This window comes from Rattus norvegicus, chromosome 3, assembly GCF_036323735.1.
Source record: "Rattus norvegicus strain BN/NHsdMcwi chromosome 3, GRCr8, whole genome shotgun sequence".
NCBI lineage: Eukaryota > Metazoa > Chordata > Mammalia > Rodentia > Muridae > Rattus > Rattus norvegicus.
Window position 1 is genome coordinate 64503808 of NC_086021.1, and position 19590 is coordinate 64523397.

The 19590-nt window shown below is 46.0% G+C and overlaps 1 protein-coding gene across 3 annotated transcripts in view; it reads left to right on the forward strand.

The window, feature by feature from the left end:
- The first annotated feature begins 4229 nt into the window (after positions 1-4229).
- The window catches only part of Tanc1 (tetratricopeptide repeat, ankyrin repeat and coiled-coil containing 1), a 233790-nt gene continuing 218429 nt past the window's right edge, over positions 4230-19590 (forward strand). Inside the window, exons 1-2 of one of the 3 annotated variants that reach the window (XM_063283615.1) lie at positions 4230-4432; positions 17611-17770. The gene's annotated coding sequence lies outside the window, so the exon portion shown is untranslated. The remainder of the gene's footprint in view (positions 4433-17610; positions 17771-19590) is intronic. The other 2 variants (XM_006234204.4, XM_017591681.3) reach the window with 2 other exon arrangements.

The following is a 19590-nucleotide window of genomic DNA, read 5'->3' on the forward strand; positions in this document are numbered from 1 at the left end:
CTGTACTGCCGGGATTCTACATTCTTCTTATTTTGTAAACTAGAACCCCAGGCCAAAAAGACTAGATGAATTTTGCCCATAAAAACAAAACAAATCAAAACAAAATAAAACACCGCAAAAGCCAGAACAGAAGCCTAGATGTTACGATTCTGATTTCAGTGACAATTCTTACAGTGCTTGGCAAAGAAGGGGAAGCCATATTCCTAAGTAGGAGGTGTAAAATATACCTTTAAAACTCAAAATTAACAGGCTGCTTTTACACTGTCACAAGAGGATGCGCCAAACGTTAATCGGAGTGGTACCCAATTGCATTACCTCACCTTTTCTGAAAAAGGCAGATTCTGTTTCAGATCACTTCACAGCCAGATTTGAACAAATCTGTCTTTAAAATATTAATCAGGTAGTGTGGTAGTGCACACCTGTAATCCCAGCACTGTGGAGGTTGAGGCAGGAGGATCTGAAGTTCAAGGTCCGCCTAGGTTAGATAACAACACGACACAATTAGTCATGTACTTTCCCAGGGCTTCAGCTAGTCTCAAGTTCTTATTACATTTATTTTTTTACTCTCAGAGAACTGCTTGTGGGAGGCAGTTCTCTCCTATTCTGCGTGTCCCGGGGATCCAACGCAGGTCATTAACTCTGGTAGCAGATATGTTTACCAGCAGAGTCATCTCTCCAACTCCATTCCCATATCTTACCTGGCAATGGGATCCCCTGAATCTATTTTCTCCCCTCACTGGATTTCTTATCAGTTTAAATAATTGACTGCCTACCCCATATTGGATGAGATCCTACAACATTGCAAGGCATGCACTAGACCTGAGGGGTTTCTGTGTCTTGTGACTCCTTTAATTTGACGGCCTGGCTAACCGAGCACGGCATTGGACATCTGTATCCCCTGGATGCCTGTTTGCCATCAGCCCATATGACCATGGTGTTAGCCAACATGTGTGACTATGGGTCATTGCACATGGAGGGACTCTACAGGAGTATTTCATTTCATTGCTTTTCCCGACTGATTTCCAACTATACCCAATTTATTTTATTACTCCCCGGTGTCTTTTTTTTTTTTGTTTTTTTGGTTCTTTTTTTTTTTTTTTTTTTTTTTTTTTTTCGGAGCTGGGGACCGAACCCAGGGCCTTGCGCTTCCTAGGTAAGCGCTCTACCACTGAGCTAAATCCCCAGCCCCCCCCCCCCCCCGGTGTCTTTATATTTTTTTTTCTGTCTCAGAATGTTAAAAAGCGGAGGAGAAACGAACTAACGGAGGGAGAAGAGTGAGCTCTGTGAATATTAAAAGACCCTCCTAAGGAGGAGAAGCGTGTGCTTACGTTTGGATTTCCTACCTTATTAAGTTTTAAAGTTTCATCTTGGCTTTTGTATTTAGTTTTAAAACTTAAACTTTTTTTTTACTTCTTACCGTCTGTTTTACACTACACACACCACAATAAACACTAGCTAGGATCCTAACTTAGGATTGATTTAAAATAGAAGTACTTAGGAATCTGACCAAGGGGGCGTACACTAACACTCACAAAGCACATTCTTTTCTCATGCCTTCCTCAGTCCATTGCCCTGGGCAGTAAATTGTACGGTAAAATAACCAGTTTAATACTTGCTGTTTTCTTTCGGTCTGCTGAGAAAAAGCTACATTGTTGGCAAAGTGACAGAAACTTTAAAAATGCAAGCCAGTATAACACATGTATATTTGAGGAATGTGTGTAGCAATCTACTGTTCTCTCTCTCTCTCTGTCTGTCTGTCTGTCTCTCTCTCTGTCTCTCTCTTCTTCTCCCCCTCCCTCCCCCGTCTCCTCCACCCCTGCCCCCAGTTGTTATAAACATACAAAGAATTATTGAACTTTGAAAACTGGGTTTGTGGAGAGAGACCCAAGAAAAGCAAGTAATGATTCTTTCCTTGAGCCTCCGGAAATACAAGGTTGTCGAACAACCAACTTAAAAGCACCTTTTTATTTTATTTTATTTTATTAAGGGAAAAGCAGATGTTAAGTACAAAAACTCATTGTTTGAACCTGTGCTCAGCTAATACCTTACATATTAAGATGCTTGGAAAAGTCTCCGGTTGTCCTCATATAACAGATCCTCACGAGCCCCTCCCCCATAATTTTTTCACCCATAATTTTTTTTTTTACTCTATTTATGTTTGGCCTTGACTTTTCTAACACGTATCATTCTCACCCACAGCTGAAGACACCTTTACCACATACTGTATGTAAAAGTAGCCATTTAAAGCAGGAGATCCGACTGGGCTTCATGACATGTAGTTCGGATTATATAAATACTACGGGAAGGAGGGGAAACAGGGCCCTTCTGTGTACACATCTTAGATTGCTAGCTCCCTGCCTGTGTAGAATGCTAAGCGTCCCCAAACAGGCAGGGGCGGCATTACTTCAGTGTCCTTGACTTGTGAAGCTGTAAAACCAAACCCTTTAAACCAAACGAAAGCTGATGCAAGAGGTTAGCACACTTTCTGTGCTTTCCTCTACCTGTTACTGAGGCAAGTTCGAGGGTAGAGAGGAAGACACCTAATTGCCTTGAAAGCTCAATCTAAGCATTCTTATGAACGTTTGGGAAGATAAGTAAGGATAGTTCAGGAAGGCTTTGCAAACATTCATGAATTTCATCCACTATCTACCCGTTTAAACTACTACAAACAAGCCAGAAGCAGGACTAGACCTGTTCTAAGTCTTTAGGAGTTTCTCTTACATCCCAGTCTTTCAGACTGGACGACTGAATTTTTGCCTTCTGCTTGGGTCATTGTGTCACGGTTGTAGTCTGGCTTTGTTATCTGTGGTTGAAAGACCGGTCGGTTTTACACACTGTATTTCAAGAGAAGTTAATCAAGCATCATTCTGGCTTCCAACAAGCAGGCATTGGGGGTGCAGGGGATGTCTAGAACCTTCCTGGCTTACCATAAGCCCTTACTTTCTTTGGGTATTCATGCCATGTTTTGCTTGAGTAAAGGCTAGGATACTTTCACTGCATAAATATAACTACAGCGATAATCAGGCCTTGGAATATACGACTGAAAAACACCCAGCACATTTCAGTCATCTTTCATTTATTATGGAGAGATTGAGTGGCCTCTTGCTTCCTGACGCTTTACACAGGGACTTTAAAGATGATCACTACTCCTGTAGCTATCTTTATATCGGGAAGCTCTATGTGAGGTTGAAGTTTTTATAGGGAAAGTTGTTTTAAAACAACAGTTGTCTTTAAAGGCGGGTTTGCCACAGCAAAGGTTAGGGGTTGCCAATAAACCCATTTATAGCAACTTCTGTATCCTTCACTTTCCTTACACAGATGGGTGGCCTAGGTTCAATTCCTGTTGGAATTTCCAGTTGATCCTTCTGCAAAGAAAGGGGGGTCCAAAGTGCTTTGGGAATTGAGAGGGCTGAGCCTTCTACATATAAATTGGCTGCCTGGATTGCTGGGAGGTTGTGGAGGACCCAGGTCTCCCAGTTCTCTGGGCCATTTTCAAACTTTTGTTTTGTTGGGAATAACAAAACATTTTGGGAACTAGGGGGTTTAATTTACTGCCGCCAGCCTACTTAATAATAGCATCTTTGTCTGTTCTTCCTCCAGGACTCCTCCTCCAGACAAGGAAGCTAGAAGCTGGTCAGTGGACTTAGCCCAGGCAGTACCGCCAGCCACAGAGTTCGAGGAGACAGCAGACCCCCGACCCTGGACAGTCAAATCCCAGAGCACCCGCAACCTAACAAAGGTGCAGTGGGCGAGATGCACTTTTCATCTTTCTCAGCTCATTTTGGAACAAGAAAGTGTATTTGTTTGTGTTTAGTTAAGCGAGGGGAAGAAAAGCCAACAAAGCCACCCTAAGGCATCCGCGGAAACTTCAGCTTGGCTAATTGCTCCCATATGTCCTCCTCGGATGCTTTCAGAGAGCAGCATAGACCAAGGCCGGGACACTTTACTATTTTAAACAGGCTAAAAAAGGGGGAGAGGTCTAATCACACTTCTGATCCTGTCCCACAGAGGACCAGGCGAGGCCCCAGGGGAGCAACCTCCTCCTGGGAAGCTCGGCTTCCCGCAGAGAACAAGCTGGGTGAGGAGGGGCGAAGGCGCCGAGCGGAAAGTTGGCGTGCCGCGCCCCAGCGGGTCTCAAAGCCCTGGCAGCTCGGGTCGGGAGGGGCGCGCGAGGCGCAGCCCCGGCGGGCGCGTACTGAGAAGGTGCCTTCCGGAACACGCGCAAGGGCGGGGACTCGCGCTGCCAATGAGGTCCCGGTGTGGGCCGAGCGAGGCGCGGGGACGGGCCGGAGCGCTGCCTCCGCGGTGGCAGCTGCGGGAGCCCGGCTCGGGAGCCGCAGGAGCCGCAGCCGCCGAGTGCCCAGCCCGCCGCGCTCTGAGGCCCGGCCCCCGGGGTGGGAACCGCGCCGAAAGCTGGAAACTTTCCTGGCAGGTAACTCCCGCTGTCCGGGCGCCGCTGCGGGCCTCCGGGATTCCGCAGCCGGCGGGGAAGGAAGGGTCCCGGGGAGCAGCCGGGGAAACGAGAGCGAGCCTGGTGGGAAAGTTTCGGGACGCCCCCTTCTCCGGCGGGCCCAGGGGGAGCTTTCTGGGAATCGACGCGGGCACGCCGGGGCTCCCGGCCTGGGGCGAGGCGCTGCCCGGGAGTCGGTGCAGGCCGTTTCCTGCGCTCCCGGAGGAGCGGGTTGCAGCAGAGCCGGTCTAGGGGGACACTGGGATCACGCGGCGCGCAGGACTTTCCCAGCCGCCCCTTGCCCGCCTCCTCGATCCCTTGGTTAGTCAGGGCCTGGGCTGCGTCCAACACCTGGGGGCTAGGAGTGAGGGGACTTGCAGGCGGGGCGCCTGGCACCGCGGGGTCTCGAGTGTCGCCGTGCGCGGGTCGCCAAGTTCCCGAGCGAACTTAAGCGGGGAAAATCACATCGCCCACCGTGAGCTGAAAGTGTGTGCTTCGTTCCGGCAGGCTGCGGCTCGCAGATGCAAGCCAATTTCTTTCCCTGGTGGTGGTGTTGTTGGGGTGATGATTTGGGATTAGACCTTGAGGATTTTCTTTCCCTTTTTTCTTTTAGTAGTGCCAGCTAAATGAAGGGTCCTGTCAAGTTTGCGAGTCCCCTTATCCTTGGGCGACGAGTAGTTACTTTGGAGGCATTATGGGGATTCAGGTTCTTCCTGGAAGACTTTTGGGTGTGTGTGGGGGTCCCCCGGGCTCGGCGCGGCCGCTTTCCGGAACGGCTGGCGGGGAAGGAAGCCCTGGGCATTGTGTAGCGTGTTTGCAGAAAGCAAGAGCTCAGGACTGGCGTTCCCAAAACTCACTTGACTTATTGTGTAAAGGCTCCGGGAGGAAATGCGGCTGTGGCCAGGTAAAAGAAACGCGGCGCCGCGGCCGAGCGCGGAGGACGCCGAGCTGTGACAGTCTTCAGGCTGCCTCGGCTCTGGCTTGGAAGCCCCAGATCCTTATGCCTGGAGTAGTGGAACTGGTCTGAATATAGAGTTTCCTGCAGAGTGAACTCAGGGAGGTGAGGAGGGCACCTTCATCTTGAACTTGACCCCAGGATTAGGGTCCTGGCGGGTTAAAAGGTAAAGGCAGGCAGAGTCTTAACCTGTAAAGGAGCCCAGACGCCGCTAGCTCCTGGCTCAAAATCTTTAAGGAAAGGGCTCAGGGTGTCTGAGGTCGCGAACTCTGGAAATGCCAGACTCATCAGACTACCGAAGTTAGTGTGCTGGGGGGAGGGAAGGAGAAACCTGGTTGGCTGGCACAGAGGGTTGGTTTTTTCTTTGTGGTGAAAAAGAAGGGAGTCTTGCGTCTCTGCTTACACCAGATCCGCTACTCCCCTCCACCCACAGCCCCTTCCTGGGTCATCCTTATCCTGCCAGGCTGGCACTCCTGGAATGGGGGAGGGAGGAAGAGAAGAAAGCCGTTGTGAAGTTTTTCTGGGCAGCCCGAAGGTATTTCAGATCTGCTACTGGGAAGAGTCCTGGATTTTAACAGCTGTTTTTTGATTGCTGGGAATGAAAGAATTTATGAGCGCCTGAGAGGTGCTCATTATGGTACAGTTCTGAGTGTTTTGCTCATCGGGGCTACTTAAAGAGCTCACAGGGACTTCCCTACAATCTGCAAAGTCTGTGTCAGCTGGAATGCTTGTGGGTGTCAATCAAAAAGCATCATAAATAGATCTTGGTGCTTTTACAATGAAAAGTATGCCTAGCAAAGGAAGTTTGGTGTCTGATTGCGTTCGAGACTCCTTCGTCGACCTTTCTGCTTACCAGCCAAGTTGATGATTCCAGGCTTCCCAACTACTGTGATTGGACAGCGAAGGATGGGAAATATGTCATTGATTTTGGTGGAGGTGGGAAAGTCGAGAAATAAATTGAAGGTCACTTCTATGTTTCTGTCTCCCAGTTCTGGTGCCACAAACTTTTGCTGAAACTCAAAAGGATTGATTTCTTGCTTTTTTGGTTTAACCACCAGAATGTCTAAATTATCATAATTCATGTTCATCACGGAGCTAAAACATAGCTGATTCACAGTCAGCCCTTTTTCTGCTTCCCATAGCAGCCAGAAGAACATTTTGTCTCTTTAACCACATACAATTTATTTGATGCCATAGTGGGGTTTTGGTGCCCGGTGATCGAGGACACAGTCCTAGAGACAATGGAATTGCTTTGACTAAATCATCCATTTTTAGACAACTTCTTTTCTGGGTTGCTGCTTAATTCTTTATCTCCCAGAGAACATTAAAAGCCCTGTCCCTGGGCTAGCAGAGCTATAATCCGTATTATAATGAGGTTTGCCAGAAGAGCTGGGAGGTAGTTAGGTCTGATTTCACCAGACACTTCAAACTCAATAGTAAAGATTTTATGTCTGTTAGGTCAAGAATTTCCTAGTTAGGAAAATTGGGTTAATGCTCTTGTCCAACATATATGAGGCCTTGTTGGGGGGCGAAACAAACTTTTATTTTATTTTTATCACGGAACCTTTAGTTTTAACTATGTCACCTATGGCAATAAACATGTAGAGACAAGCACACACATCTGTAAATAAATTTATAGACACACCCACAGGGGAATTGTGTTAGTCTCTAGAACGGGTTTGCTTTGACAGGGTTTCGTTTGTTTGTGTGTGTGTGTGTGAGTTTGTGAGACAGGGTCACACTATATAGGCCAGGCTGTCTTGAAACTCACTTATGTAGACCATGCTGCCCTCCAACTCACAGAGATCCGCCTGCCTCTGTTTCCCAGTGCTGGGATTAAAGGTCTGCCCCATCAAACCTGGCTCTGAACTGTCTTGTAAATACTTGTTAGTTGTAAAACTACCTCTACCCCAGTTTACAGAAGTGTTTGATCTGTAGGGCTAGTAAGTCTTTCTGGGTTTTTAGTTCTCTCACGGCCATCCCCAAAATGGAATGACATTGCAGTCCTGCGGCTTCAGGAGTTGGGGAACCCTAGGAGCTTTGGAGCCTGGGTAGAGCAGTGCAGCAGCAATCATAAAGGGCTTCACTACTTATTCTATCCCTAAACCTCTCATTTGAGCAATCCAGGGCCCAGGAAGTTAGATCAGCTTGCCTGATGTCACCTGTGACAGAGTTGAACTTGAGCCGGGCAGGTCCCTGATTCCCCATCCCGTGCCCTATATCTCTTTTGATTCACGTCAGTCACCTGTGAACTCGATAAAGCCTGACAGAAAGAATGCATGGCTGTTTCTCACAGTGCCTCATTTATGGTTATTTTGGTTCCAGAAGCCTGGGGCTTATGTCTCTGCTTTAGTAGGAAGGATTAAAGACAGCTCTTAGTAAACGGTAACTGAACATTCTCTCTGTAGGAGAGTTTGAGAAAGTCACATCCCTCCTCCTAGTCATTTGTTTACTTTCCATTTCTTAATCAAGTAGGCTTCTGGGTCTAACATGATTTATAGTTCAGATGTCTATCAACTGAAACATGAGGATGAAAACACCATTTACATGTCATCTTGGCTTTTGTCAAGCTAAGGATGAAGCCTGTCTGAATATCCCTTTCTTGGAGTCCTGCGCCCCTCCTATTGATGGGAGTATAGCCGGGTTGCGAGCCACTTTCCTTGCTACATAGGTCTTCTCTTATGCTCCTGGTTAAATGGGGGAGGGTAGTAGGTTGCCGTGATCCATTTTCACCATTTGCTGTGTTCCTGCCTGACGAGTTAGGAGTGCTAAGTGTAGCCGTACCCTGGGTCTGGAAGCTGGGCAGGATTTTTTTTTTTTTGTATTTTTGGCAGTGCTGATGGACAAACCTCGGTTTTCCAACATGATAAACACATGTTGTACCACTGAACGACAGACACCCCTTGTCTATGAGCTTTTAACACGTTCAAAAATGAAATCATATTCTAGGACACCGGCTTTTTGTTTGCAGCTTTTATTTCACTCACCATTTGGTCTTCGTGAACATGGGTGCGCATGTCACTGTGAGTGGAGGTCAGAAGACAACTTCTGGAGTTCTCTCCTTCTATCAACTGTGGGTTCTGGGAATCGAACTCAGGTTGTCAGTTCTGCACAGCAAGCCCTTTGAACCAGTGAGATAGGAACTTGTCCGTGTAAAGCATTGACTTATGGTCTTTCTGGGAGCCTAGTCTGGCTTCAGGCTGGTGATCTCCCTGCCCCAGCCTTCTGTGTGCTGAGATTGAAAGTGTGTGGCATCATTGGAGGCTTCAGACCCAGCCCTTAAAACTTACTCTCTGAGGGGTAGCGTTGGAAAGTATTTAGCAATGGTGTTTAAACTCAGAAGAAGATACATTAGTATCTGTTCACTGACTGGCCAGTCTGAGATGGTTGCCCCTTCCTGAGAAGCGAAGCAGAAGAAACAGTGGGCTGAGCAGATTTCCAGGAAGAAGGCTCTTAGCAGCATTATCTTGCCGTTAGCAAAAGGGGTTTTGGTTTCGTTTGCCTCTGTGGCTACTTTGTAGAGTGAGTGTTGTCTTTAAGGGCTTCTGTGAGGAGTGTGGGTGACGGAAGAGAATTTTCTAGAGAGAAGCATCCCACAGACACAAATGTCAAGGGCAGGACGGATGTTGCCGAGAGACAGGACACAGGCCGTGGCTTTCAGCGTGGATTCTGCCATTAGCAATGAGAGAATTTATTAGTTCCAAAGTCTCCCGGCTAATATTCATTGTAGACAGATGTGAACCAGAGTGTTCAGCCATTTAACGTAGAACCATGGTGACTCAGCACTTTCTTGCCTTACCCAGCATACCTAGGGTCACACACCTGTGGTAAATTGGCTTTCTGCCTCTGAGGTGGAGAAGAGTGGAAGAAACTGTTTAACCGTGGGTGGCCTTCTTGCACAAAGGGCACACTGAAGCAAAGACGTACATTATGTGACAGACAGTTTTAACATGTGGAAGACATGACACAAATCAAGATGCGTATATTTGCACTTGTGCAGTTTAGCATCAATGTGTGCTTCTGTGACTCACTTTTTTCTTGTGTCCCATGTCAGACATGCGTTCCCTGGGTTCATTCTTTGGCTCTGTTTCAATGACTGGTTGCTAAATCCGTTGCATATGTTACCATTACCAAATAATTGATTTCGACCTTTGATGTCTTTGGAAAGGTATCGGAGCCCGTTGGCTCAGTTGGGGCATGCATGTTGTTAAGTCACTGTGGCCTTGCACAGCCTCTGGCTGCTTGCAGCTCCAAAACCTCTTATCGTCAAGAAGCCGCCTCTTTGCCGTTAGTGCCAACCTGAGAGAAACGTGGAGAGAACCCAGATTGACCCAAGAAGAGTTCCAGGCGGCAGACCCCATTAAACCCACAAGATGGGTCTCTGTGCACAGCGTCCCACAGAGGAGGTTCTGGTGGATGGAAGAAACTAAAGAGCTGGCCAGCATAGCACATAGATCTCTAGAAGTGGTCTTGGCTGGCCGTAAAAGCACACCCAGTGACATGGGGTGTGAGCATTCCTAACGTCCTCATGACATGCTCCTGTAGTCTGGAAAGCACAGACTTTGCCACATTCTACAGGGGTTTCGTCACTCTGTGTGTAGCCATTTGTGTAAGTTGCAGGGGCGGGGGGTGTTGAATTACTTCTAAAAACTTGGAGCTGGTCACGATTCCCTTCCCGTATGGTCTGTTACGATCCTCCCTGACTGCCTGCCTTTGCTCTAAATTACTTGAGATTTATAACATTAATTATTCATGTTTATTGAGTACTTGCTGATGTGGAACTAGATGTGCGAATTAAAAAAAAAAAAAATCCATGGAAAGAGAAGAAGAGTAGCCCTTCCCTCGTTGTCCTGCACACAGTGACAGCTCTGTACAGAGCCACCTTCTGTGTCCTGGCTTCCCTTGCTTTTTTGTGACATAGACCAACCACAGTTCATTTCTTTGGAATGAGAACTGGCCTCAGTTGGATGGTGGCATTGCTGTAAAAAGCTCACTATTAATTCCTACCCTTATTACCACGATTCTGGTTTTGACTGATTGATTGAGCCGGGAATAGGACATGGGGGAGAGGGGCTTCCTCTGTGTGGACCTGGCTGTCCTGGAACTTGTTCTGTAGACCAGCCTGGCTTGGAACTCACAGAGATCCGGCTGCCTCTGCCTCCCAAGTGCTGGGATCAAGGCCTGTGCCATCACCACCGAGCCACAAATCTGCTTTTGATCACCTCTCAGTTGACCACATATTTGTGGGTTATCTGAGTATGTCTCCTGCCCCAGGGAGAGAATCCTGAGTCATGATCATTTCAGCATAACCGCTCCTGCTGCCAGCGATGGATTAATGAGCAGGTTTGTGACAGCCATTATGACTTACATATCTGCAGCATTACATGTTTGGAGAGGTCTAACACACTAGAGAGGTCGAAGGTACCCAAAACCACAGTGACTTCTCAGCTGCTGAATTAGCCAGCCCTAGAGCTACCATGACTTGTAACATCTCCGAGGAAAGGAATATTTATGAATGCATAAGACAGTGATCACCAGAGCAGAATGTGCTGGATTATCCAAGGTGGGAGAGAAGGGAAAACCAAAACGGTTTTATTAACATAGATGGGTAAACACCGGGTCTGTAACTGCTCAGCACCTGTCGCTTGGGTCGTGTGAGGAGCATTTTATAATCTAGTGGCGTTGACTCTGGCACCCTAATCGCCCTTCTTGCTTTAGATCAGTGGTCCTCAACCTTCCTCATGCTGCGACCCTCTAATGCAACTCCTCATGCTGTGGTGATCCCAGATGTAACATTATTTCATTGCTACGTCATAACTGTAATTTTGCTACTATTATGAATCTTCATGTACATATCTGATATGCAGGATGTCTGACAGGTGATCCCTGTGTAAGACTTGCTTGACACCATGGGGGTTAAGACCCACAGGTTGAGAACCACTGCCTTAGACGAACTGTCCATTTACATGGATTTATGGTTTGTATCATCTATTTTTAATTAAACCGGCTCCATCCAAATGGAAGCTACTTTAAAAGGCTCTTGGAAAGAAAGTGTGGGGGAAAAAAAAAGCTAATGGCACCCATTCCGAGTAAAGATAATGAGAGGTCTGAAGGAGAGGAGTTTATTGTAAAGTGGTTAGGAAACTGGCTTTGATAGGTAAACAAATGTCCATGTGGATACAGTGTAACATGTGGGAAAGAACAAGAAAGACTAAATGTTAGGAAGTGAGGAAGCACTGAACGCAGATGATGGTGCGAGTTAGGAAAGGATATAAAATTGTTTTTCTAGTCCTAACTCTGTCATAGGTTGCTTTTCATAGTATACATGCATAAAAATATATTTGATAGTGAAATATAAAATCCAGTAAAATCCAGTGTGAGCTCCAACGCTTCCATTCCAGATGGCCACTCTAAGCCATCTGTGTGGTGGGGCATGTATCCCAGCATTTGGGTAGCAGAGACAGGTAAGATCAGTGAGAGGCCAACCTGGTTTACGTAGTGAATTCCAGGACAGCCTGGGCTATGTAGAGAGACCCAGTCTTTAAAAGAATTCATAGAGATGTTCATAGAGTCTGATTGGTTAATTCTGGTGTGTGATGAAATTTTTTTTTTATTTGTAACTCTACACCCCCCTAAACCACCACACAGGGCTTTTCTGGCTGTCCTGGAACTCCCATCTATAGAACAGAATGGCTTTGGACTCAGAGATGTTCCCGTCTCTACGTCCTGGGTGTTGGGATTAAAGGTATGCACACCACACTCAGCACACTAATCTTTTCATTATACACACATTATATATAGTTTATACTACGTTTGGGTTATATGTTTAATATTTTTTACTGAGAGGTCTCTGTCATCAGAGGAGATTTGAGAAGACCCTTCAAGTCACTTATATAAGCTTTTCTAAAATGTATATATGTGAGCCTTTGAGTGTATATATGCACCATGTGTGTGCAGGAACCCACAGAGGCCAGAAGAGGGTGTCAGGTCCTTTGGAAATGGAGTTACAGGTGGTTGTGAGCAGCCATGGGAACCATGCCCTGGTCCTCTGGAAGAACAGTCAGTACTCTTAGCCACTGAGCCTCCCTCTAGTCCATCTGCTCCTCCCTCCCGCTCCCCATTACTTGCAGCTTGAAGCATTGTAGCAGGTCTGAGGACAGTTGAGGGCAGATGGCCTTCCCTGTTTTACTCAAAGCCAACAAGACTCCTTATGGTCTAGTCCCTTATGTTTAAGTTTCCTTTTTTTTTTTTTTTTTTTGGTTCTTTTTTTCGGAGCTGGGGACCGAACCCAGGGCCTTGCGCTTCCTAGGCAAGCGCTCTACCACTGAGCTAAATCCCCAGCCCCTAAGTTTCCTTTTAATAAGGTTCTTCCTAGCTTCTTTAACCCAAACTGATGACATCAATCCGTAAGACACAGCTTGAAGAAACAAGGATTTTTCATGAAGATTGCCCCTCTCAGTTTTCCACATTATAGTGACTCCTCCCTTAATCTTCCGGATCATTGCCTGGGCATTTATTAAAATGTTTTTCTCCTTCAGCTTTTTATGATTCAGTTGTTCGCCTGTTTGCCCTGCTTGTAAGCTTTTTGATGGTAGGCGCTTTGCCTTGCTTTAGTCACTTAAAAAATAAAAGGTAATTATCTAATTCTGCTTTGGAATAAAGAGAGGCAGAGAGTACGTTTTTCAATTATAAGAGGATTTATTTGTTTTAATGTGTATCATATGGGTATTTCACCTTCATGTATGTATGTGCACCACTTTCATGTCTGGAGCCTGCGGAGGTCAGAAGAGGGTACTGAATCCCAGAACTGGAGTTACAGATGATGGTGAGCTGCCGTGTGGGTGCTGGGAGTCAAACTCTGGTCTTCTGCAAGAACGTGAGCTCCTAATTGCTGGGCCATCTCTTCCCAGCACCAGAACCCACAGTTTTTAAATGTCACTGTGAACGGAGTATTCTGGGTGGCTCTGCCACTTCCAGAGCTTAGTGACCTCGAGAGAGCAGAGAGCTGTGTGCATACTGCATAGAGCTAAGGAGGATCCAGGACACAAACCCAAGTCATTCATGTACCACAGCTCTGTGTATGCCTGTGCCTGTGTATGGGAGTGTGTGTGTGTGTGCATGTGTTGGGAATAAAGACCGAGTATCTTGCTGTACACCATTAGTTGTCCTATGCATACAACATGTAGTATTACCACAGTAAAATGAACACACCCAACACTACCTTGCTTCTGAATCTGACGTTCGTTTTGTGTATGGTAATTTGTTGTTGTTGTTTTCCTTTTTTTTGAGACAGGGTTTCTCTGTGTAGCCCTGACTCCCCTGGAACTCACTCTGTAGATCAGGCTGGCCTTGAACTCAGAGACACCTCTGCCTTTGACTCCCCAGTCCTGTGATTAAAGGCACATGCCACCACTGCCTTGCTTTTTTGGTGTGCTTTTGAGAAAGAATTTCACTATATACCTCTGGCTGTCCTTGAACTCATAGAGATCCACTTGTCTCTGCCACCTGAGTGCCCAGCCTGAACCTCATTCTACATGTAATCAGAGATCACAACAGTACTTGTCTGTGCCTGACTTGCTTTTAACTTATTCAATATATTTCCTACATTGGCCACATGCGTAGTGTAAAAAATGGTGAGATACTTTTCTTTTTATGGCTATATGATACCCAACTATATGTGTGTGTGTATGTATGTATGTATGTATGTATGTATGTATGTATGTATGTATTTCTTTATCCTCCATGGGTATCATATTGGCTATTAGGAATATTGCTGCAACAGACATGAAGGTTCAGACATGAAGGTTCAGACATGAAGGATCAGACATGAAGGATCAGACATGAAGGATCAGACATGAAGGATCAGACATGAAGGAAGGTACAGACATGAAGACACAGACATGAAGGAAGGTTCAGACATGAAGGTTCAGACATGAAGGCACAGACATGAAGGCACAGACATGAAGGATCAGACATGAAGGATCAGACATGAAGGAAGGCACAGACATGAAGGATCAGACATGAAGGATCAGACGTGAAGGTACAGACATGAAGGCACAGACATGAAGGATCAGCCATGAAGGATCAGACATGAAGGCACAGACATGAAGGCACAGACGTGAAGACACAGACATGAAGGATCAGACATGAAGGATCAGACGTGAAGGATCAGACGTGAAGGATCAGACGTGAAGGATCAGACGTGAAGGATCAGACGTGAAGGATCAGACGTGAAGGCACAGACATGAAGGATCAGACATGAAGGATCAGACATGAAGGCACAGACATGAAGGCACAGACATGAAGACACAGACATGAAGGATCAGACATGAAGGATCAGACATGAAGGATCAGACATGAAGGCACAGACATGAAGGATCAGACATGAAGGCACAGACATGAAGGCACAGACATGAAGGCACAGACATGAAGGTACGAGATACTGGTTTGATTTTCTTGATTGTAAACATAAAGGATTGCTGGAGTAGTTCTATTTTGATTTTTTTTGAGGAATTTACATACTGTTTGCTGTAGTGGGTGGAATGATTTTGCCACGAGTAGCGTGCAGAGGGCCCCCCTTTCTCCATAGCCCTGCATGCAGCCCTAGTGATCACTAGTTTTTGCAACAGCTGTTCTCATGTATATAAGATACTGTCCCACTGTGTTTGGATTGCTCTGGGGTCTTCAGTATGGTCTTAGAAGGACTTGGTTACACGGTGTGCTGCTTTTCCTCTGGGAGTACTGACACAGCAGCAGTGGGAAGCTCTGTGGATCATGCTACGGAGGCATGGTTGGATAATCCTAGGCAGGTACCTAGTGGATTAGGTACAGGAAGAACTTTTGGGCCCTGTGTGTGTGTGTGTGTGTGTGTGTGTGTGTGTGTGTGTGTGTGTGTGTGTGTAGAGAGAGAGAGAGAGAGAGAGAGAGAGAGAGAGAGAGAGAGAGAGAGAGGCATGATGCAATATGGAGATCAGAGGACAACCTATGGGAGTTAGTTCTCTCCTTCCTACAGGGGTGGGATGGGGGACCAAGAATCAAACTCAAGTTGTCAGACCGATGGCAAGTCCTCTTTTGCCTTTATCTGCTGAGCTATCTCATTAGCCTGATTTAAAAAACAAAACAAAACAAAAAACCAAAACAAAATCTCATGCAGCCCAGACTGACCTCAGACTCAGTAAATGGCTGCAGCCAGTCTTGAACTTCTGATCCCGTTGTCTCCAATGGTAAGTGATGGGATCATAGGCATGTGCCCCCATGCATAGCTGATCTGTAGGAAGGCCCTACATGCTGGTGGATGGTTGGCCATCTGTGATTACCACCAAGCAAAATCCTGGGAGCCTGTCCTGTACGCTACTGTGACACTGGCCAGGGCATTCCTGTTGGGAATGGTGGACTCGACACGGCTCAGCTGACAGTCCTTACATGGGAAGGCTAATTGAGGGTTGACAAGCTGTCTGCTTTCAAGTTGAGCTATGCTGGATACTTCGTGCTGCTGTGATGAGAAACAGATCCCTCCAGAGTTTTGAGGGTCAGATGACAGAGTGTGTATGGAAGTGTCTGGAACATTGTGGATGGCCTCCTCGGCAGGGCAAGCATCAACTCTGATCATTTCCTTGTGGGGTTGACGTCTACCTCACATGTCTTTGTTAGTCTTTCTGTTTCCTTCTGAGTACATTTCCATATATTTTAGAGGGCGCCCCGAGTGGAGTGGGACGCAGTTTCTTGAGGAAAAGAACAGATAGACATTGGCAGTGATATAAAACATTTAGCTGTGGAGTGGGTGTGCTGTGGAGTGGGTGTGGTGTGTGATCTGGTGATGCTCTGGCAGTCTATTTGGCCAGGTACTTGCTTATTAAGTGGGACACTACTGGATAAAAAAGAATCAGAGGGGCTGGGGATTTAGCTCAGTGGTAGAGCGCTTACCTAGGAAGCACAAGGCCCTGGGTTCGGTCCCCAGCTCTGAAAAAAAGAACCAAAAAAAAAAAAAAAATGAGAATCAGAGCCTCCCGCTGTAAGCGTTGGCCAACTTTAAACGGTACCCAGGAGACGGTTGCTTTCTATGGGTATTTTAATTTCTTCCTTGGTGAGGTGCTGGTATTCCTTAGAAATACCTCGACACAGAAGGAAACTGAGAAGTTTAAGTGTAGTTAGGCAATCTTGATGAGCTTGAAATCGTTCGTCTGTGGGTTAAAAACAAATGGTTAGGAGTAAGACTGAACATCGTGGAGGCCGAGTTCGCCGTGGAATTCTGTGTTGGTAGAGATTCGAAAACTAAAACATGCGAGGGACAACGTAATTATAGATGCAAGAGACGCAGAGGCGGTAAGCAGCTCCTAGATTTGCCAACATGCAATTTTGCTTTTATTTTTGTTTATTTTTGTTACAGGGACCACCAACTTTGCAGCCCAGGCTAGTCTGGAGCTCACAGTGCCCTTGCCTAGGTTTTCTCAATGTTGGGATTGCAGATGGGCACTGGTACACTCTAGCCGTCTTGTCTGAGGTTCTTAACGTGCATGTGACTTAAGACGGCCTTCCTACAGGGTGATTTGTCTAAGCGGTTTCCCAAGTGGGTTCCGTGAGAAACTGATTTTCAGAAAATTTAGGTACCACAGGGGGAAAGGGTTCTAGAGTTAAATAAATGCAAAAATCTGGGTCAAGCAGAGTATAACAGAGGGGTGTGTGTGTGTGTGTGTGTGTGTGTGTGTGTGTGTGTGTGTGTAGGCAAATGTATATAGAGATCTGAAGTTGATATTAGATATTCGTTACTTTCGGTTGCTGTGGTAGAACACCACATATCCAAGGTCACTTGTAAAAGAAAGGGTTTAGTTGGGCCATGATGGTGGAACGAGTCATGGTGGCAGGAACAGCGGAGAGCTCACTGTCAGCAGGATGCTGAGAACACACTGAAGATAGCTAAGGTTTTAGAACCCTTAAAGCCTGTCCCTATCACACACTTCCTTCTCCAAGGCTACACCTCCCAGTCCTTCACAGACAGCTTCTCAGACTGGGGCCCAGCAGGTGTCTTCCTCCCATCTCTCTACCCTATTTACTTAGGGTCTCTTGCTAACCCTAGAGCTTGCCAGTTCAGAGTATCCAACTTAGCAAGCTTGTGGCTGGGACTCCCTGTCTCTATGTCCCCAGTGATGGGATCACAGGAGGCCACCACGCCTACCTGCTTTTGTTTGTTTGTTTTTTCTTTTTTTAGGAGCTGGGGACCGAACCCAGGGCCTTGCGGTTGCTAGGCAAGCGCTCTACCACTGAGCCAAATCCCCAACCCCACCTACCTGCTTTTATGTGTGTTCTGGGCTTCTGAAGGCTCAAGCTTGGGTGATAAGCACTGAGCAGTCTTCTCAGCCCCCAACCAGGTAAGTTTTTTTTTTTTTTTTTTTTTGGTTCTTTTTTTCGGAGCTGGGGACCGAACCCAGGGCCTTGCGCTTCCTAGGTAAGCGCTCTACCACTGAGCTAAATCCCCAGCCCCACCAGGTAAGTTTTAAAAAATGCTGCAATGTTTGAACACTCAGGTCTGATGCTCAGATCTCGTAGAAGGCAAATGGGGTATTCGTGTTTTACAAGTACATAGAACTGTAGTTGTTTGTTTTTGTTTTTGCAAAGTATACAGAACAACAGTGGTTGAGTAGTTTGTTAGGTGTTTTAAAGCAAAATCCAGTTAATGTATTTTGCTTCAAACTTCAGGCTTAAGTTTGGTTCGAATGAATTTTGTGCGTAGCTGTGATAGGAGACTTGCCCTCTCCCCATATTTGTAAATAAGGACGACAAAAAAGGCCTTTTCCTCGTCACATAAACTTAACACTGACCTCTGTTACCTGACTGTCCTGTACATGTCATTTGTTAATGATTCCGTTCTTCCACAAAGAACATGTAGACTATCTCATATCCTGAAATTGTTCTTCCCGTGTGGTGGTGGTTTATGTTGTCACTTTGTCCCGATATTTCCTATAAACTGGAAGCTAGTCTTAATGGTATAATTAGGGGCTGGTGAGATGGCCAGCAGATAAATGTACCTGCTGTTAAGCCAGTTGACCAGAGTTCAAGCTGTAGAACCCACGTAGTGAAAGGAGGGAGCTGACTTCTGCAAATTGTCCTCTGACTTCTAATCAACAAGCCATGGCAGTAGCATGTACACACGCACAAAAATGAATGAATGAATGAATGAATGAATAAATAAATAAATAAATAAATCTCTTTGGAATTGATTCCATTATTGGCACATCAGGGAGGCGAAGTTGAATTGGTCCAGGTGTGAGAGAAGGTGTGCTGTGTCGTTGGGCAGGTGACCTGGGTGTCACAGCATGCCGTGCCTTTATGGCTTGTGTCTCTAAGTGTTTCAGGTGTTGAACACTTTTGGTTTTATTCAGAACGACAAGGTAACTTTAATAAACTAATATGTGGTTTGTTTGCCCAGTCATTTAGAGATAACCCATCAATCTTATTTCTACTAGATAACGGTTTTTAATAAAACCTTTCCTGACAGAAATGCTCACACTAATCCAAGAACAAAAAGTGTAGGGAAACCTTCACGGCAGCAAACTTATGTGCACGTCATCTGGCGGACGCCGATGAATAAATCAAAGTTCCCATCGTTGCTGACTTTGCTAATTTAATTTGCCGTCTAAATTTTTTCCCCTTCTTTAGCCTTTTTTTGAGTGCTTTTATGTCTGGGAAAACTTAAAGGAATTTTGTGCGTTAATGAAGAATAACAGCCACATATAAAGTGGCCTTATGTGATGAATGGCAACCTTCATAAGCCTTTGCCGGCACATTCTTACATTTAATCCCTTAGCTGGCAGGGGTTTATACACTGTTTTATACATTAAAATCTGCCCTCTGTGGAGTAAAGTGCCTTCATCAGGCTAGGTGTTTTATAACTCCAGCACGGCACTGCAAACATTCATAGATACTCCATTTCTTCTATTTTTTTTAGCGATGGAGCCTTGCTCTGTGGCCCAGATTAGCATCCTGAGTTCAGTGTGTGTCTCTGTGCCCAGCTCCTCTTCACAGTTTTTGCTAGGAATGAGCACCAAACCCCAGGGTGTGTGCACACCTGCCAAGTGCCCTCTGCCCCCGACCACAAGATCTTAACCTTTGCTCCGTGTGAATTTTGTACGTAGCTGTGATAGGAGACTCGATCTATTTCTATATTTGTAAAATGGGGATAGTAACGACT